This window comes from Asterias rubens, chromosome 18 (assembly GCF_902459465.1).
Source record: "Asterias rubens chromosome 18, eAstRub1.3, whole genome shotgun sequence".
NCBI classification, from domain to species: Eukaryota; Metazoa; Echinodermata; class Asteroidea; order Forcipulatida; family Asteriidae; genus Asterias; species Asterias rubens.
The window spans coordinates 11,291,800-11,310,245 of record NC_047079.1 but is presented as its reverse complement, the minus strand read 5'-3'; the positions used below and the strand labels follow the sequence as shown (position 1 = coordinate 11,310,245).

The following is an 18,446-nucleotide window of genomic DNA, read 5'->3' as shown; positions in this document are numbered from 1 at the left end:
CTTCATAAATATTGAGACAACTTATGATAAGGAAAGATGTTCGTAGTTTTTTCTGATCCAAATTCCTTTCTAATGATGACCCGCCCCGTCCCAGCACCCCCCGTCATCAAACAATCGCGCACATGAATAATTATTATGGAGTGCGCCCTCCCTAGTAATAGTTTAGGTAGTGTCAACAATAATCAAAATGGCGTTGGCAACACATGTGGATATGTCACTTAGTCTTAAAACGACAGACAAAATGTATGTTAAACCATAGATTCCCTATCAAATAAAGGCTTTCGAATCCCGGAGTATCAATCCACACCCTCAAGGTAAGTTGTCATAATAACTGCAAGAATTATACTTCTTTTTACTATGTTTGTTTACCAGAATAATTTCCGTCTGCTGGGGGAGTCAGCGCAGTGCGTGTATGTACTGTCTGTCACCGTCTGATATGAACGTTATCGGTCAATTCAACTTTCAAGCGCAGCGACTCAAGGGGTTGTTTTTGTCAATCGCTACGGACAAGGTAATCATGCATAAGCCTAAACTATAACTATAATAATTAATAAACGCTTTCAAAATTAACCTCGAAAATTGACTTGCTGTCACAATGGATTTGGATGTAGAAATTGCAGTTCTAAACTTCTACCTCCATACTTTCACTGAACTCAGTGTCAATGTCTGTTAGTGTTACCATAGAGTCTGTCCTTACTCTATGCTGTTACTAAAGGAAGTAAAATACAGAAGTGGACTTTGCTGAGTTGTCAAATCTAAATCGATTCCCCAAAATGCACCCAAATTGTCTGACATTTCAACATTTTACCCATTTTACTTCAAATCAGAATAAATCCAATATGCACCCAACTTTTCTGCCATTCAGGACCCACCCCCAACATTTTACCCATTTTACTTCAAGTCAGAATTCCAATACGCACCCCACTTTCTGCCATTCAAGTCCCGCCCCAAACATTTTACCCCTTTTATTTCAAATCAGAATAAATCCAATATGCACCCCACTTTACTGCCATTCAGGACCCACCCCCAACATTTTACCCCATTTACTTCAGATCAGAAAAAACCCCAATATGCACCCCACTTTTCTGCCGTTCTAGATCTGCCCCACAAAATGTGTATCCCTTCTACTTCAAATATGTATCAAAACCATATGATATGCACCCCACTTTTCTGCCATTCAGGACCACCCCTAACATTTTACCCCTTTTACTTCAACTGTAAATCAAGTCCCTAATGCACCCCACTTTTCTGCCATTCTTTACCCGCCCCACAAATTTGTACCCCTTTTACTTCAAATCTGTATAATCCCATATGCACCCCACTTTTCGGCCATTCAGGACCCACCCCCAACATTCTACCCCTTTTACTTCAAATGTAAATCAATCCCAAATGCACCCTACGTTTCTGCCAGTCTAGACCCGCCCCACAAATGTGTACCCCTTCTACTTCAAATTGTATCAAAACCATATGCAACCCACTTTTTTGCCATTCAGGACCCGCCCTAAACATTTTTCCCCTTTTACTTCAATTATAAATCAATCCCAAATGCATTTAACCCTTTTACTTCATTCCCTACCAAGAAAAACCATTGCAAGAATTAGAAGCCATACATTGATGACATATTGTGAATTTGTGTTTATTTATTGTTTTTTTGTGTGTGGGGGGGGGGGGTGGGCATCTAAGGATTTGCCTCATGATTGCACTTTGGGGGCAAGAGGCAGCACAAGGCAAAGTTTTTAGTGGAGGGGGAGGGGGGCCCAGATTCCTCTACTCACGGATTGGTGATTTACATGTAATTTTGTTAACATGCTTGATTAAAATGTAACTCATGCGTTATTGGTTTTATTATTTCTCGATGCACTCATCTGAAGAGATCTCAAACAGCATCACCAAGAATTTGAATCATCATCTCCTCACTGCTTCAGGTTACTTCAGTTCAGCTTGTCTACTTTTTCACTGCTAGAATTTTAAAGGTACATCCAATTGTCTAACTTTTTTCAATCCCAATAAGTATAAGATCAACTTGTACTTGAAAGTTAAAGAGAATGTACACGTTTGGTAATTACTCAAAACAAATATTAACTTAAAAACTGACTTGGTAACGAGCATTGGAGAGCTGTTGATAGTATATAACATTGTGGGAAACGACTCACTGTTAAGTGACATAGTATTTGAGAAAGAGGTAACTTCTCACAAAAATATTAATAGACTTCTAGCTAGACGTCTTTTATTTCTATCTGAAAGCACACAAACGGTCCAACAATGATGTTTTTTCTTTCGTTATTTTCTCGCAACTTCGATGACCAATCGAGCCCAAATTTTCACAGGCTTGTTTATGCTTATGATTGGATACACAAAGTGAGAAGACATGTCTTTGACAATTACCAAACGTGTACAGTGCCTTTAAAGGCACTGGACAAGGTGTGCATGGGCTACAATTAACTGTTTTTCCAGGAGCCAATGCCACCTACTCCTGGGACTGAAATAATCCATACGGATGTAGCCTTGGCTTTGGGTATCATCCATTATCTGGCTGGTATAGCAGAAAGCACTTCCTCCCCAGTTGTACCCAAATTCTCCCCATCGTTTTGCCAAATTTTGTGGTGTGAATTGCTCCCCCCCAGGCTATACACAAACGATTGTGTGCCATTCTGTGATGTACTTCTATCAATGCCAGGCTGGCACCAATGTTAATTGCCCATTGTACAATGCCAGATTTGCTTACAACTTGTCTGTTATTCTAGACTCATCTCCAATACTATTACCCCTTCGACTTCAAATCTCTATCAATGCCAGGCTGGCACCAATGTTAATTGGCCACTGTACAATGCCAGATTTGCACACAACTTGTCTGTTAATCTAGACTCATGTCCAACACTATTACTCCTTCGACTTCAAATCTGTATCAGTGCCAAATATTCACAGAATTGTTCTGCCGTTCTTGACCCGTCCCCAATATGATCACCCTTGGGATGTATGACACTTCTGCCAATCTGTATCCACCATCAATCATTAGCCCCTTCTATGAACTGAATTACAACCGTCGTACGATAATAATTATGCAACTGTTTACCTATTGACATATATTTCATGCATTAATTTCGTCCTTTGAATGTTTTGTTAATAGAACACTCAAAATGATGACAAGCCTTGGTATGAAAGATGCGCCGGACTGACGAGAGCATGTGAGATGCTGCCTCAAATTTCAAATACGTCATCTTCTCAGTGTCTCAAGCTAATTCAGTTCAACTTCTTTGTGATTCATTCAATACTAAGATGTTAAGGTATGTCTCACGTAGGGAGTTTTATTTATTGTAAAAAGGTCTGTTTACATGGACTCTTATAAAACCACTCAGACAATCAGTCTTTACTGTTTACAACTGAAACAAAGTTGTTATTTATTTCAAAAACTATGAACTTAACTATGAGCTGTGTACATTTTGTAGCTCCTTTGAATCATCAGGCCTGATACTTTGCAGAGACAAGTTACGCAGCAATTGCCGTCCATGTACACGGTCTTAGTCATTGCCTTGGTGCCCATTGAGTATACTAATTCAAATTTCCCTCACTGACTCTGGCATTTTAATGATAAAAGCTGCCTTGCCCTTACAAGAATGAAGCATCAGGCCTGAAGAATGGGTAATGAAATGCAGAAATATAGGGCTACTAGCTACGACTTACATTTTGTACTGAATACCAAAGCAGTGTAGTGAACACTCATGCAACATAGGCTAACATGTACAGTTTTAAAACATAACTTTACACAGATGTAAGAGTTTGAAACACGTTCTAAATACCTAGTTTGATAATTATATGTGGTAAATGTGATGTATTTGTATCACACGTGATTATATTTATCTGCAAAACATTGTACGAGCCGAGAAGGGCCTTTGGTTTTAACGGAATCCAAATATATGGAAACTTAGAGTGAACATCTGCATTTCCATAAAGTTGTTTGCTTAGTACTGAAAGTAAATGTACAGTATCTTTCCACCATTTTATCTTAAAAGCCAGATTCCGCAAATCCATGAGAACCCCAACATAAATAGTTATCATATTTTTTTATGATTCTTTGATATATTTAACTTGGAAAATTGACAATGCAGATGGTCCTTCTAAGCTTCCATACAATTTTTGTAACATCTTTTGAAGTCTGGTTCCAAGTCTCTTAGTGCTAATACAACACTAATTCTTAATGTATGTGCCAGACTAATTTCTTCACACACTACTACTGGTAGGCCTACATTTTGTATACACTTAGCTAATAAGTTATCAAGTTTATGTGTGTATAAAGGCCCCTAACTCTTAATATATTATGCCAGCTTCGGAATTCACAGTTATAAGTTGAGCATACATACTTTGTAATACTTAAATAAAGAAGTTTTAAGGTTAGAAGTCACGAACGTGTGTTCTGTGCAATTTAATTGTTAAATTAGAGAGTTATATTATAGCACGTACAACTTACGCTAAGTGCCAATTTAGAGTAATTTTAAGCAATTATTTATTAAAACGACCCTTTCCTGTAAGTTTGTTTGTCACCAGCATGCTTATTACATGTAGAATGTTAACAGGATACCATGGAGTGTGTCACGCACTGTTTTAAGGGTGTTTTAAATGTTTTCACTCTCATTTTTTGTAATTTTCAGTGATTTTCATGTTTTTTCCCAAAAAAAATTTGATTTCAAATTTTTTTTACGAGCATGCGTTTCAGGCGATTTTAAGAAAATGAAATTTAAAAAAGCAAAATTTAGTGGTGATTTTTGCAAGTTTTTACAATTTTGGATTTCTTTTAATGGAAAATGAAAAAAATTAACGAGCGTGCGTTTCAGGCGATTTTAAGAAAACCATTCACCGTTAATTTTGACTTTTTTTTTTTTTTTTTTTTTTAATAAAAATAAAATAAAATTTAATTAAAAAAAAAATCTCGCCTCCACTTTCCTTCCTACCCGGTCCACCTCTCCCCCCTCTCTCTCTCTCCGGGTCTACGCCTCCCCCTGGTGTATCTCCGCCATGTTGCCTCCTCGTCGTGGTCCGGTGTCCGTGGGCGTTCCTCTGGTGTCTCCATGTAGGTGGTGTCCTGGCCGGGGCTCGAACCCGCACAGATGTCTCCAGTGTAGTCCTTTGAAGCCGTCTCCCTATCCGCTAGGCTATGGCGTCTTCCGGGTTGGAGAAAAAATTTTTTGAGGTGATAAACATTAGAACGAAATATTGATGTGCACATGTATTATACGCATATACACAGTAGCGATTAGTCTCTGGATCAGTCGTCGAGAGAGCGCCCTCTTGTGGCGATAATAATTAATATGTTGTTAATAGTGCCGCAAATAATTAATATTGCCAGAAGAGGGCGCTTTCTCAAGAGTATTGTCTTGAATCAAGACTACCAATCAATAGCCTACTCGGCCACAAGGAAACATAGACTTGTTTGTCAGTTTTGTTTTAATAAAAAATTTAATACGTTTGTCGTTTTTTAAAATAAAATTTGAATGAGCTAAGATTGCCTGATGTGCACGTTTGTTTCGTTTTATGGAGTCAAATAAATCTTTTTAAACAAAATTAATACAGGCTTGACAACAAAATAATGACAATCAGACAAAAACAGGTTTAGATTATTAATGTATCATTTTTATTTATTACACAAACTAAAAATTATAAATCTTAAATGATGCAAGTTTGAAATGGATAACTAAACACTGAATTATTTAATGTTTGGGACTTTTTAAAGATTTAATAAACATGATAAAAGAAACTTTTTAGCGTGTCCTTCAACTGTGTATTGTCTGCTCTAAACAAAAAATCCCGAATGACGGAAGTTTGTGATGATCGTTCTTGACGTAAGTTCCATTATCTTCACATATCAGATGTTCCTGTCCATGTTTCAATCAGATGTTGCTGTCCATATAAGAAAAAAACATTGTTGCTCATGTCGGAATCAAATGTTGCTGTCCATGTAGGAATCAGATGTTGCTGTCCATTTAAGAATCAGATGTTGCTGTCTATGTAAGAAGCAAACGTTGCCGTCCATGTCTGAATCAAACATAACTGTCTATACTGAGGAATTTGAAGTTGCTGTCCACGTAGGAATCACATGTTGATGTCCGCCGTAGGAATCAAATGTTGATGTCCATATAGAAATCAGAAATTGATGTCTGTGTAGGAGTCAGATGTCCCCTTCACATTGTGTATTCTTCCAATCTGGGTAGTTTTGTCGCTTGTCGAGTTGGAAATCCATGCTGTATTTGGATTCCAAAAATCCACATGAGATCTGCACTAAAAAAAGAAAATGGTATAACAATGTCAAAACAACATTCAATCCCAATAAAATGTTTGAGGCATTGCAAGACTTTTTCTTATCAAAAATTGTGTTTCTCATAAAATTTAAACCAAAGAGGGAACTTTTGAAAAATTCTCACAAATTTAAGCGTCTTTATGTTTGAGGCAAGACCATCAATTTTCCAACTTAGTATAACAATAAATAATTATTATTGGCTTCTTATAAAGCGTGCATATCCATCACTCAGTGATGCTCAAGGTGCTACAACATTCAGTTTTTCCTGCAAGAAAGTGGGACTATGTTTGAATGATGAGATCTACTCCAGGTACAAATACCAGGGAAAAAGATTGCGTTTCTCATAAATTAGGTCCACAAATTTAACAAAAAAAATTAAAAAGAGAACTTTTTGAAAATACTATTAAGTCTCAGCCAAAAATGTATACAAATTTTTTAGTTGGCATCAACATGGCCTTAAAAAAACTTGTTTCTCAAATTATTAAAAATTCTAACAAAAAATCAATTGTTGATCAAATTGCAAAAACAGAATTATTGTAAAAAGTAAACCAAAACAATAATGTCAACACATGTATAATATCCCAATCTTGAGTTGCGGAAATTTAATTAAGTTGGCATAAAAATGACAGAAAAACACGCAAAAATTTAATTCAAAGTTTTTAAAATTTCCCACAAATAAAATAAATTAAATTAAAACACCGTGTGGGACCTCCTTTAATAAACAATCTGTTGGGTCTGGTTGGTTGGAATCTTTGGTTGAAATAAACGATCAATATGTTGAAAATTTACTGCAAAGTTTAAGCAGAGCCAACTAATCAGTTCAAATTTCAGTAAATTCAGTATCTGTATCAAGCTGTACACTTACAACTTCGTACAATCACTCACCACAGGCAAGAGGCAATAGGGTTGCCGCCGCACAATGGTCAGGTACCACCGGTCAAGAGTGTACGGTGATAAGGGTCGTGTTCTCGTTAAAATCAAAACATGCAAACTACAAACATAAAGTATCAGGAAATGCGTGTTTCTCAATATATCACTCTATAACATACCTTGATATGTCCGGTCAGCCTCTGATGAACAGCCACAATTACAGTAATCCCATAGATGATCTTGAAGGACACATTTTGCCTGAGTTTTTAGATGACAAAAATCGACATGATTAACGTCAAAATTTCCCTGTTTACTACCTGCCTAAAACTGAGCTACAGAGGGCGCACTCCATAATAATTGTGGCGATGGCACATGTTACACACATGCCCTTTTTGTGAAACCAATGGGGCTTCGGCTTGGGATTAGACTTCTTTCGAGACATCAAATTCTAAACTTGAGGTCTCAAAATCAAATTCGCGGCAAATTACTTCTTTCTCAAAAACTTCTTCTTTTTCGAAAACTATGTCACTTCAGAGGGAGCCGTTTCTCACAATGTTTTATACCATCAACCTCTCCCCATTACTCGTTAGTGAGGTTTTATGCTGATAAATATTTTGAGTAATTACCAATCGTGTCCACTGTCCTTAAATCAAAACCAATGTAGAGGTACATACCTTCTCATCATGGTTTTGTTAACAAACAAGTTGAACTGGAGTTGCTTGATGAGGCAGTGAGAAGATGATGTGAATGTATGACAATGGTGCATCTCATGGACTCTCTTCAGTTAAGTTGGCACATCTCTTGTTCCAAGGCTTGCCATCCTTTTTAGAGTGTTCTAAAATCAGAAATAAAACTCAAAAAATAATGTTATAACACATAAGACAGGGTGTGCACTGCTCACTAAAATTGTATTGTGGGTGGTTCTAAAAGTGGTTCTAGGTAGACTACCTCCATGAATGATTGGAACGACACTCAAAATCTAAACTGACAACGCGTCAGCAAAAAATTAAGATTACGAAAACAAACGTTAAAAATAATCACATTGAATAATTGGCACAAAACGACCCCCAAATCCGCCCTTTTCAATCTAATTCCTATTCAAGAAATACACGTCAGATTATGTGCTATACATTCTATTTGCACTATATAAATATTTTGGGATTAAAAACCGTGCACTTACATGAAATGTTTTGTGCTGAAAACATTTGATTTGGAAGACGATGTGAGCAGACGACATTTTTTGCACTTTTGGTAGACGCCGAATGCGCATGTGCAATTCTGTTGCTGAAACAAAATGAAAGGGCGACCTCTATAGTCATAAAATTAACAGTCTGTCATTATTGCGTGGGGAAAACCCCGATGCAGTCAACATGGCGTTGACGAAACACGTGGATTATAAACTGATCAACTTCAGACAATGTTTATTGCAAGACCATACGATTTCATAACCATAATGGATGTTCATCAAACCCGGAGTATCAACCTACACCCCCAGGGTAAGTTCCAGTATTCGTACTCAACTGTAAGCTATGTTGTTTGGGGATCAAAGTGTCCTGCATTTCACTTCAGTAAGAATTTGATAAATCAACAACAACAACAACAACGTCTGCGAACGGTATCTCGCGAGTGGTTAGTTTACAAACTAGTGTAGTAGGTAGGGTTATATCGACCTTATAACACTGTTTAACATGGATTTTTATCTGGCATGTTATTTTAGTCCTAGAAGTAGAACTGTACCGCGAACATCATATTGATTACATGATATCTGAAGAAAAAAAAACTTGTTTCCCCTAGCCCTTCACGTTTTGTGCACACACCACGTACCGCACTACAGTTCTTGTTTTGAAACCGGATCTGCCAAAATTATAGGCTCTGTGTTTCTTGGACTTGCGGTGATCTTGGGGTTGGCCAAGAGTATTTACTCCACACAATATTTGTAGGAAACAAAATCTGCCATTTTAGACCCGCCCCGCCCACCCCTTCTTCTTCAAATCTGTATCAATCTCATAATCACTCCCCAAGAATTACCCATTTTCCTTCAAACAAATCAATCCCAAATGCACCCAACCTTTATGCCATTTAAGACCACCATCGACTGTTTACCCCTTCTACTTATTCCAAATACACCAGACTTTTTGGCCACCCAGGATATGCCCCTAGTATCCATTTTATTTCAAATTTTAAATTAATCCCAAATGCACCCCACTTTTCTGCCATTCAGGACCCATTTCCAACATTTTACCCAGGCTTTTAGTTCAAATTGGAATAAATCCAATATGCACCCTACTTTTCTGCCATTCAGGACCCACCTCCAACATTTTACCCCTTTTACTTCAAATCAGAATAAATCCAATACGCACCCCATTTTTCTGCCATTCAGGACACCCCCCCCAATATTTTACCCCTTTTTACTTCAAATCAGGGTAAATCCAATATGCACCCCACTTTTCTGCCATTCAAGACCCACCTCCAACAGTTTACCCCTTTTACTTCAAATTGGAACAAATCCAATACGCACCCCACTTTTCTGCCATTCAGGACCCACCCCAACATTTTACCCCTTTTACTTCAAATCAGAATAAATCCAATACCCACCCAGTTTTCTGCCATTCAGGACCCACCTCCAACAGTTTACCCCTTTTACTTCAAATTGGAACAAATCCAATACGCACCCCACTTTTCTGCCATTCAGGACCCGCCCCAAACATTTTACCCATTTTACTTCAAATCAGAATAAATCCAATGTGCACCCCACTTTTCTGCCATTCAGGACCTGGCCACAAATGTGTACCCCTTCTACTTCAAATGTATCAAAACCATATGAACCCCACTTTTCTGCCATTTCAGGACCCACACCCAACATTTTACCCCTTTTACTTCATTCCCTATTAAGAAAAACCATTTCAAGAATTGCAAGCCATATGATGAGATATTATTATTGTGAATTTGTGTTTATTTTTTGTTTTCATGTGGGGGTGGGAGGGGGGGGGGTACATCTAAGGATTTGCCTCATGATTGCACTTTGGGGGCAAGAGGCAGCACAGGGCAAAGTTTTTAGTGGAGGGGGGAGGGGGCCCAGATTCCTCTCCTCACAGATTGGTGATTTACGTGTAATTTTGTTCACATGCTTGATTAAAATGTAACTCATGCGTTATTGGTTTTATTATTTCTCTTTATAGATCACTCAAGATTATGATGGAAAGATGCACTCATCTGAAGAGATCTCAAACAGCATGACCAAGAATTTGAATACGTCATCTCCTCACTGGTTCAGGTTACTTCAGTTCAGCTTGGCTACTTTTTCACTGCTAGAATTTTAAAGGTACGTCCAATTGTCTAACTTTTTTCAATCCCAATAAGTATAAGATCAACTTGTACTTGAAAGTTAAAGGGAATGTACACGTTTGGTAATTACTCAAAACAAATATTAACTTAAAAACTGACTTGGTAACGAGCATTGGAGAGCTGTTGATAGTATAAAACATTGTGGGAAACGACTCCCTGTTAAGTGACATAGTTTTTGAGAAAGAGGTAACTTCTCACTAAAATATTAATAGACTTCTAGGTAGACGTCTTTCATTCCTATCTGAAATCACACAAACGGTCCAACAAGGGTGTTTTTTCTTTCATTATTTTCTCGCAATTTCGATGACCAATCGAGCACAAATTTTCACAGGCTTGTTTATGCTTATGATGGGATACACAAAGTGAGAAGACATGTCTTTGACAATTACCAAACGTGTCAAGTGCCTTTAAAGGCACTGGACAAGGTGTGCATGGGCTACAATTAACTGTTTTTCCAGGAGCCAATGCCACCTACTCCTGGGACTGAAATAGTCCTCAGGATGTAGCCTTGGCCTTGGGTATCATCCATTATCTGGCTGGTATAGCAGAAAGCACTACCTCCCCAGTTGTATCCAAATTCTCCCCATCGTTTTGCCAAATTTTGTGGTGTGAATTGCTCCCCCCCCAGGCTGTACACAAATGATTGTGTGCCATTCTGTGATGTACTTCTATCAATGCCAGGCTGGCACCAATGTTAATTGCCCATTGTACAATGCCAGATTTGCTTACAACTTGTCTAGACTCATCTCCAATACTATTACCCCTTCGACTTCAAATCTCTATCAATGCCAGGCTGGCACCAATGTTAATTGCCCATTGTACAATGCCAGATTTGCACACAACTTGTCTGTTAATCTAGACTCATCTCCAATACTATTACCCCTTCGACTTCAAATCTGTATCAGTGCCAAAGATTCACAAAATTTGTCTGCCGTTCTTGACCCGTCCCCAATATATGATCACCCTTGGGATGTACGACACTTCTGCCAATCTGTATCCACCATCAATCATTAGCCCCTTCTATGAACTGAATTACACACGTCATACAATAATATGCAATACCTCTTGACATATATTTCATGCGTTAATTTTGTCCTTTGAATGTTTTGTTTATAGAACACTCAAGATGATGACAAGCCTTGGTATGAAAGATGCGCCAGCTTGACTGACGAGAGCATGCGAGATGCTGCCTCAAATTTCAAATACGTCATCTTCTCAGTGTCTCAAGCTAATTCAGTTCAACTTCTTCATGATTCATTCAATACTAAGATGTTAAGGTATGTCTCACGTAGGGAGTTTTATTTATTGTAAAAAGGTCTGTTTACATGGACTCTTATAAAACCACTCAGACAATCAGTCTTTACTGTTTACAACTGAAACAAAGTTGTTATTTATTTCAAAAACTATGAACTTAACTATGAGCTGTGTACATTTTGTAGCTCCTTTGAATCATCAGGCCTGATACTTTGCAGAGACAAGTTACGCAGCAATTGCCGTCCATGCACACGGTCTTAGTCATTGCCTTGGTGCCCATTGAGTATACTAATTCAAGTTTCCCTCACTGACTCTGGCATTTTAATGATAAAAGCTGCCTTGCCCTTACAAGAATGAAGCATCAGGCCTGAAGAATGGGTAATGAAATGCAGAAATATAGGGCTACTAGCTACAACTTACATTTTGTACTGAATACCAAAGCAGTGTAGTGAACACTCATGCAACATAGGCTAACATGTACAGTTTTAAAACATAACTTTACACAGATGTAAGAGTTTGAAACACGTTCTAAATACCTAGTTTGATAATTATATGTGGTAAATGTGATGTATTTGTATCACACGTGATTATATTTATCTGCAAAACATTGTACGAGCCGAGCAGGGCCTTTGGTTTTAACGGAATCCAAATATATGGAAACTTAGAGTGAACATCTGCATTTCCATTAAGTTGTTTGCTTAGTACTGAAAGTAAATGTACAGTATCTTTCCACCATTTTATCTTAAAAGCCAGATTCCGCAAATCCATGAGAACCCCAACATAAATAGTTATCATATTTTTTTATGATTCTTTGATATATTTAACTTGGAAACTTGACAATGCAGATGGTCCTTCTAAGCTTCCGTACAATTTTTGCACCATCTTTTGAAGTCTGGTTCCAAGTCTCTTAGTGCTAATACAACACTAATTCTTAATGTAGGTGCCAGACTAATATCTTCACACACTACTACTGGTAGGCCTACATTATGTATACACTTAGCTAATAAGTTATCAAGTTTATGTGTGTATAAAGGCCCCAAACTCTTAATATTATTATGCCAGCTTAGGAATTCACAGTTATAAGTTGAGCGTACATACTTTGTAATACTTAAAATAAGAAGTTTTAAGGTTAGAAGTCACGAACGTGTGTTCTGTGCAATTTAATTGTTAAATTAGAGAGTTATATTATAGCACGTACAACTTATGCTAAGTGCAAATTTAGAGTAATTTTAAGCAATTATTTATTAAAACGACCCTTTCCTGTAAGTTTGTTTGTCACCAGAATGCCTATTACATGTAGAATGTTAACAGGATACCATGGAGTGTGTCACGCACTGCTTTAAGGGTGTTTTAAATGTTTTCACTCTCATTTTTTGTAATTTTCAGTGATTTTCATGTTTTTTTTCCAAAAAAAAATTTGATTTCCAAAAAAATTTACGAGCATGCGTTTCAGGCGATTTTAAGAAAATGAAATTTAAAAAAGCAAAATTTAGTGGTGATTTTTGCAAGTTTTTACAATTATGGATTTCCTTTAATGGAAAATGAAAAAAATTAACGAGCGTGCGTTTCAGGCGATTTTAAGAAAACCATTCACCGTTAATTTTGACTTTTTTTTTTTTTTTTTATTAAAATTAAATAAAATTTAATTAAAAAAAAAATCTCGCCTCCACTTTCCTTCCTGCCCGGTCCACCTCTCCCCCCTCTCTCTCTCTCTCTCCGGGTCCACGCCTCCCCCTGGTGTATCTCCGCCATGTTGCCTCCTCGTCGTGGTCCGGGGTCCGTGGGCGTTCCTCTGGTGTCTCCATGTGGGTGGTGTCCTGGCCGGGGCTCGAACCCGCACAGATGTCTCCAGTGTAGTCCTTTGAAGCCGTCTCCCTATCCGCTAGGCTATGGCGTCTTCCGGGTTGGAGAAAAAAATTTTTGAGGTGATAAACATTAGAACGAAATATTGATGCGCACATGTATTATACGCGTATATACGCAATAGCGATTAGTCTCTGGATCAGTCGTCGAGAGAGCGCCCTCTTGTGGCGATAATAATTAATATGTTGTTAATAGTGCCGCAAATAATTAATATTGCCAGAAGAGGGCGCTTTCTCAAGAGTATTGTCTTGAATCAAGACTACCAATCATGCCTACTCGGCCACAAGGGAACATAAACTTGTTTGTCGGTTTTGTTTTAATAAATAATTTATTACGTTTGTCGTTTTTTTAAATAAAATTTGAATGAGCTAAGATTGCCTGATGTGCACGTTTGTTTCGTTTTATGGAGTCAAATAAATCTTTTTAAACAAATAAATACAGGCTTGACAACAAAATAATGACAATCAGACAAAAACGGGTTTAGATTATTAATGTATCATTTTTATTTATTACACTGAAACTAAAAATTATAATTCTTAAATGTTACCATTTTTTTATTAAGAATCTTTAAAACAAAAAAACAACATCGGTTACTTCAAAGATCAGTATTAAACTTAACTTTAAATAATTTTGGCAGTTACATCAGTAGGCCTCAAGTATTTAGAAGTATTTGCGCATACCACTTAATTTAAATCTTTTGATGTGGATGCCTAAACTGGTGACATGGATCTTGAATAACCGTACAATTTCTTAAGTTTTAAACCACATAAGTTCACAGTGTCACTATACGATGATGCAAGTTTGAAATGGATAACTAAACACTGAATTATATAATGTTTGGGACTTTTCAAGGATTTAATAAACATGAGAAAAGAAACTTTTTAGCGTGTCCTTCAACTGTGTACTGTCTGCTCTTAACAAAAACCCTGAATGACGGAAGTTTGTGATGAGCGTTCTTGACTTAAGTTCCATTAATTTCTTCACATATCAGATGTTCCTGTCCATGTTTCAATCAGATGTTGCTGTCCATTTAAGAATAAAACATTGCTGCCCATGTAGGAATCAGATGTTGCTGTCCATTTAAGAATCAGATGTTGCTGTCTATGTAAGAAGCAAACGTTGCCGTCCATGTCTGAACCATCATAACTGTCCATACTGAGGAATTTGATGTTGCTGTCCATGTAGGAACACATGTTGATGTCCATGTAGAAATCAGAAATTGCTGTCCGTGTAGGAGTCAGATGTCCCCTTCACATTATTCTTCCAATCAGGGTTGTTTTGTCGCTTGTCGAGTTGGAAATCCATGCTGTATTTGGATTCCAAAAATCCACATGAGATCTGCACTAAAAAAAAGAAAATGATATAACAATGTCAAAACAACATTCAATCCCTATAAAATGTTTGAGGCATGGCAAGAACTTTTCTTATCAAATGACCTGAAAAGAAATTGTGTTTCTCATAAAATTTAAACCTACAGAGAACCTTTAAAAATTCTCACAAATTTAAGCGTCTTTATGTTTGAGGCAAGACCAGCAATTTTCCAACTTAGTATAACAATAAATAATTATTATTGGCTTCTTATAAAGCGTGCATATCCATCACTCAGTGATGCCCAAGGTGCTACAACATTAAGTTTTTTTTCCTGCAAGAAAGAGGGACTGTGTTTGAATGATGAGATCTACTCCAGGTACAAATGACTTGGGAAAAAAATTGCGTTTCTCATCAATTATGTCAACAAATTTAACCCTAAGAGAGAAACTTTAAAATAATTCTCATAAATTTAAAGGTCTAATGTTTGGGGTAGGACCAACAATTTGTCTAACTTTGTATCAAATGACCTGAAAAATTGCGTTCCTTAAAAACTATGTCAAAAAATTTAAACATGAGAAATTTGTAAAAAAACAAAACAATTCTCACAACTTTAAAGGTCTTATGTTTGAGGAAAAAAATGGTGTTTCTCGTTAATATGTAAATAATTTAAACCAAAGAGAAAACTTAAAAACACATTAGACCTTTAATGGAGGTAGGACCAAAAAAATTGCATCAATGCCCCCACAAAGGTTGTGTCTGTCACACACAAGAAAAGAATTAAAAAAGAGAACTTTTTAAAAATAAAAAAAAAGTAGTTTTTGTATTTAAAAAAACCCTGTAAAACCAACCTATTATGGTGTTGAAACATGTATTGATAAACAGATCACAATTAAATAATATAAGTCACAGCCAAAAATGTAAACAAATTAATTTGCTTAAAAAAATAAATTGTGTTTCTCAAATTATGAAATATGTGAACCAAAAATAAATTGTGGATCAATTGCAAAAACAGAATTATTTGAAAAAGTAAACTAAAACATGTATTATATCCCAATCTTGAGTCGCGGCAATTTAATTAAGTTGGCATGAAAATATCAGAAAAACTCGTAAAATTTCAATCAAAGTTTTTAAAATTTCCCACAAAAAAGAAGAAGTTAATTAATAATAATATAAAATACAAAACATGTGGGACCTCCTTTAAAAACTCTGTTTGGTCTATTATGGTTGGTTGGAATCTTTGATTGAAATAGATGATCAATATGTTGAAAATCTACTGTAAAGTTTAAGCAGAGCCAACTAATCAGTTCAAGTTTTCAGTCAATTTATATGTATGTATCTATCTGTACACACGTACACCACGTACAATCACCCACCACAGGCCAGAGGGTTGCCGCCGTACAATGGTCAGGTACCACCGGTCCAGTCTGTACGGTGAGAAGGATCGTGTTCTCGTGAAAACCAAAACATGCAAACTACAAACATAAAGTATCAGGAAATGCGTGTTTCTTAATATATCACTCTATAACATACCTTGATATGTCCGGTCAGCCTCTGATGAACAGCCACATTTACAGTAATCCCATGGATGGTCTTGAAGGAGACATTTTGCCTGAGTTTTTAGATGACAAAAATCGACATGATCAACGTCAAAAATAATGTTCCTGTTTACTACCTGGCTAAAGCTAAGCTACAGAGGGCGCACTCCAAATAATTGTGGCGATAGCACATCACACAAAGGCCCTTTTTGGAAACCAATGGTGGCTTCGGCTTTGGATTTGACTTCATCCGGCTCCGGCCTCTCGTTTAATCCTATTTAGTGCGTATGCAAAACATGAGGAACTGGGGGGGGGGGGGGCCAAGCTAGTCTAAGCCGAATCTTGAGCCAAAGCCTTTGATTCGAAAAGGGCCCCATCCAAACTTTTTTTCTGAGACTTTTGTAGTTAATTCTTAAAGGCAGTTTCAGAAATGCAAAACAAGCATTGAAATTCTCGGTTGGTTTATTATAATAAAGTGTATGGACATATAATAGGCTATTAGTTTCGTTTGAGTTATTATAATTTAGCTAGCGTTGGGATTTTTTATGTTTCCATTAAAGCTGTTTAAAGCAAAACGAAATTATCTGCTTAGCAACTATTTAATATACAAAAAGTGAGTGGCAACAGTATAAACTTTGTGTGAAACTTTGGCCTGTTACCTGGGCCCAATTTCATAGGACTGCTTTCTTTAGACAGAACAATATTAATATTGCTTTATCTGCCAAAAAAACAAAAACAAAAACAGGATAGTCGCATAGTGTACAATGACATTGTTTACTGGTAACTTTATTCCGGTTGCACATGAAGTTGTGGGCCGTGTTTGTGTTCCTAAGAATTGTTGATTTATGAAAGTTGGTCCCAGCTTACCGAATTCTTGTTTGGGGCCAGTGTTGTCGTCAAGACAAATGGGCCCAGATTCATAGAGGTGCTAAGCACAAACAGTAGCTTAGCACAATGACTTGCTTTACCAGAATAAGCTTAACAATTATTTATATTTATCTACAATTTGTGACTAGCCTGCACACAATGATCTGCTTATTATGTCCTGCTTAATTAAAGGGACACTCTGCCTTGGATCGATCGAGCCATGGTCTATGAAAAGCGTTTAGAACGATTGTTATAAAATACTAAGGTAATTTTAGAAAGATGTTTTACTAAAACATGCTTTGAAACTGCATGGTTTTCCTTAAAGGCCTACGTCGTGAACTAACATGGCACGCAAAATTAGTGTAGCCCACAAGTTTTTGACTCAATAAAATCGCAGGCCATGTTAATTCGCACCGAGCAAAAGGAAAACACGCAATTTCGAAGCCTATAGTTGCTTTGTGTGGATCATTATATTATTCTACTTTTAAAACATCTTTCTAACCAAAATAGTGCATTTCATAACAACGCAATTTCAAACACTTTTAACTCGACCGATCCAACGCAACGTGTCCATTTTAAGCAACTAACTCTATATAAATTGAGCCCGGTACACCTGAGACCAACTCTCTAAATGTAAAAGAGTGAAAAACACTACTCTTTACATTTCGAGTTGTCCTTCATATGGCTCTTCAAAAAGAGTGGTGGTTATTTCATTCTTTTAGAGGGGTTTCACTCCAGGACAGAGTGATCAATCACTCAAAAAGATGCAAACTTCAATCTAAAAGAGTGGAAGACCACTCAAAAATGAGTTGTCCTTCATATGGCTCTTGAAAGAGTACTTTTTCACTCTTTTACTTTAAGAGAGAAGACAAGGTCCAACCAAGACTAAGACCAACTGGCAAAATGGCAACATATTATCTGGGTGACGAAAAGTGAATTGTGCTTCACTACCTATAGTATTAGGCCACATAAAACAAAATTGTTGATCGTCCTTTTTTTGCAGATGAGGGAGGGATTTTTTTTTTTTTTTTTTGGTGACATGCCAAATATGAAATCAAGAATAAAGAAATCATCACAATCACTATAAAACAAAGGGTTTGTGTGTTTTTGAT

General features: G+C 36.9%; 3 long non-coding RNA genes across 4 annotated transcripts; 2 read left to right on the top strand and 1 right to left on the bottom strand.

The window, feature by feature from the left end:
- Positions 1-195: 195 nt before the first annotated feature.
- Positions 196-5,149, top strand: LOC117302737. 2 transcript variants are annotated; one of them, XR_004520449.1, is made up of 4 exons: positions 196-314; positions 1,872-1,973; positions 3,128-3,284; positions 5,070-5,149. It is a non-coding gene; the product is annotated as an uncharacterized LOC117302737 (long non-coding RNA). The 2 variants fall into 2 exon arrangements; XR_004520448.1 differs by lacking the exon at positions 5,070-5,149 and having other exon boundaries at positions 3,128-4,673.
- A 3,364-nt stretch (positions 5,150-8,513) lies between these two features.
- LOC117302534 lies at positions 8,514-14,499 on the top strand. Its single transcript, XR_004520443.1, has 3 exons — positions 8,514-8,655; positions 10,339-10,481; positions 11,621-14,499. It is a non-coding gene; the product is annotated as an uncharacterized LOC117302534 (long non-coding RNA).
- On the bottom strand, positions 13,192-16,603 carry LOC117302535. Its single transcript, XR_004520444.1, has 2 exons — positions 16,463-16,603; positions 13,192-14,964 (listed from the first exon to the last, which is right to left on the bottom strand). It is a non-coding gene; the product is annotated as an uncharacterized LOC117302535 (long non-coding RNA).
- Positions 16,604-18,446: the final 1,843 nt, after the last annotated feature.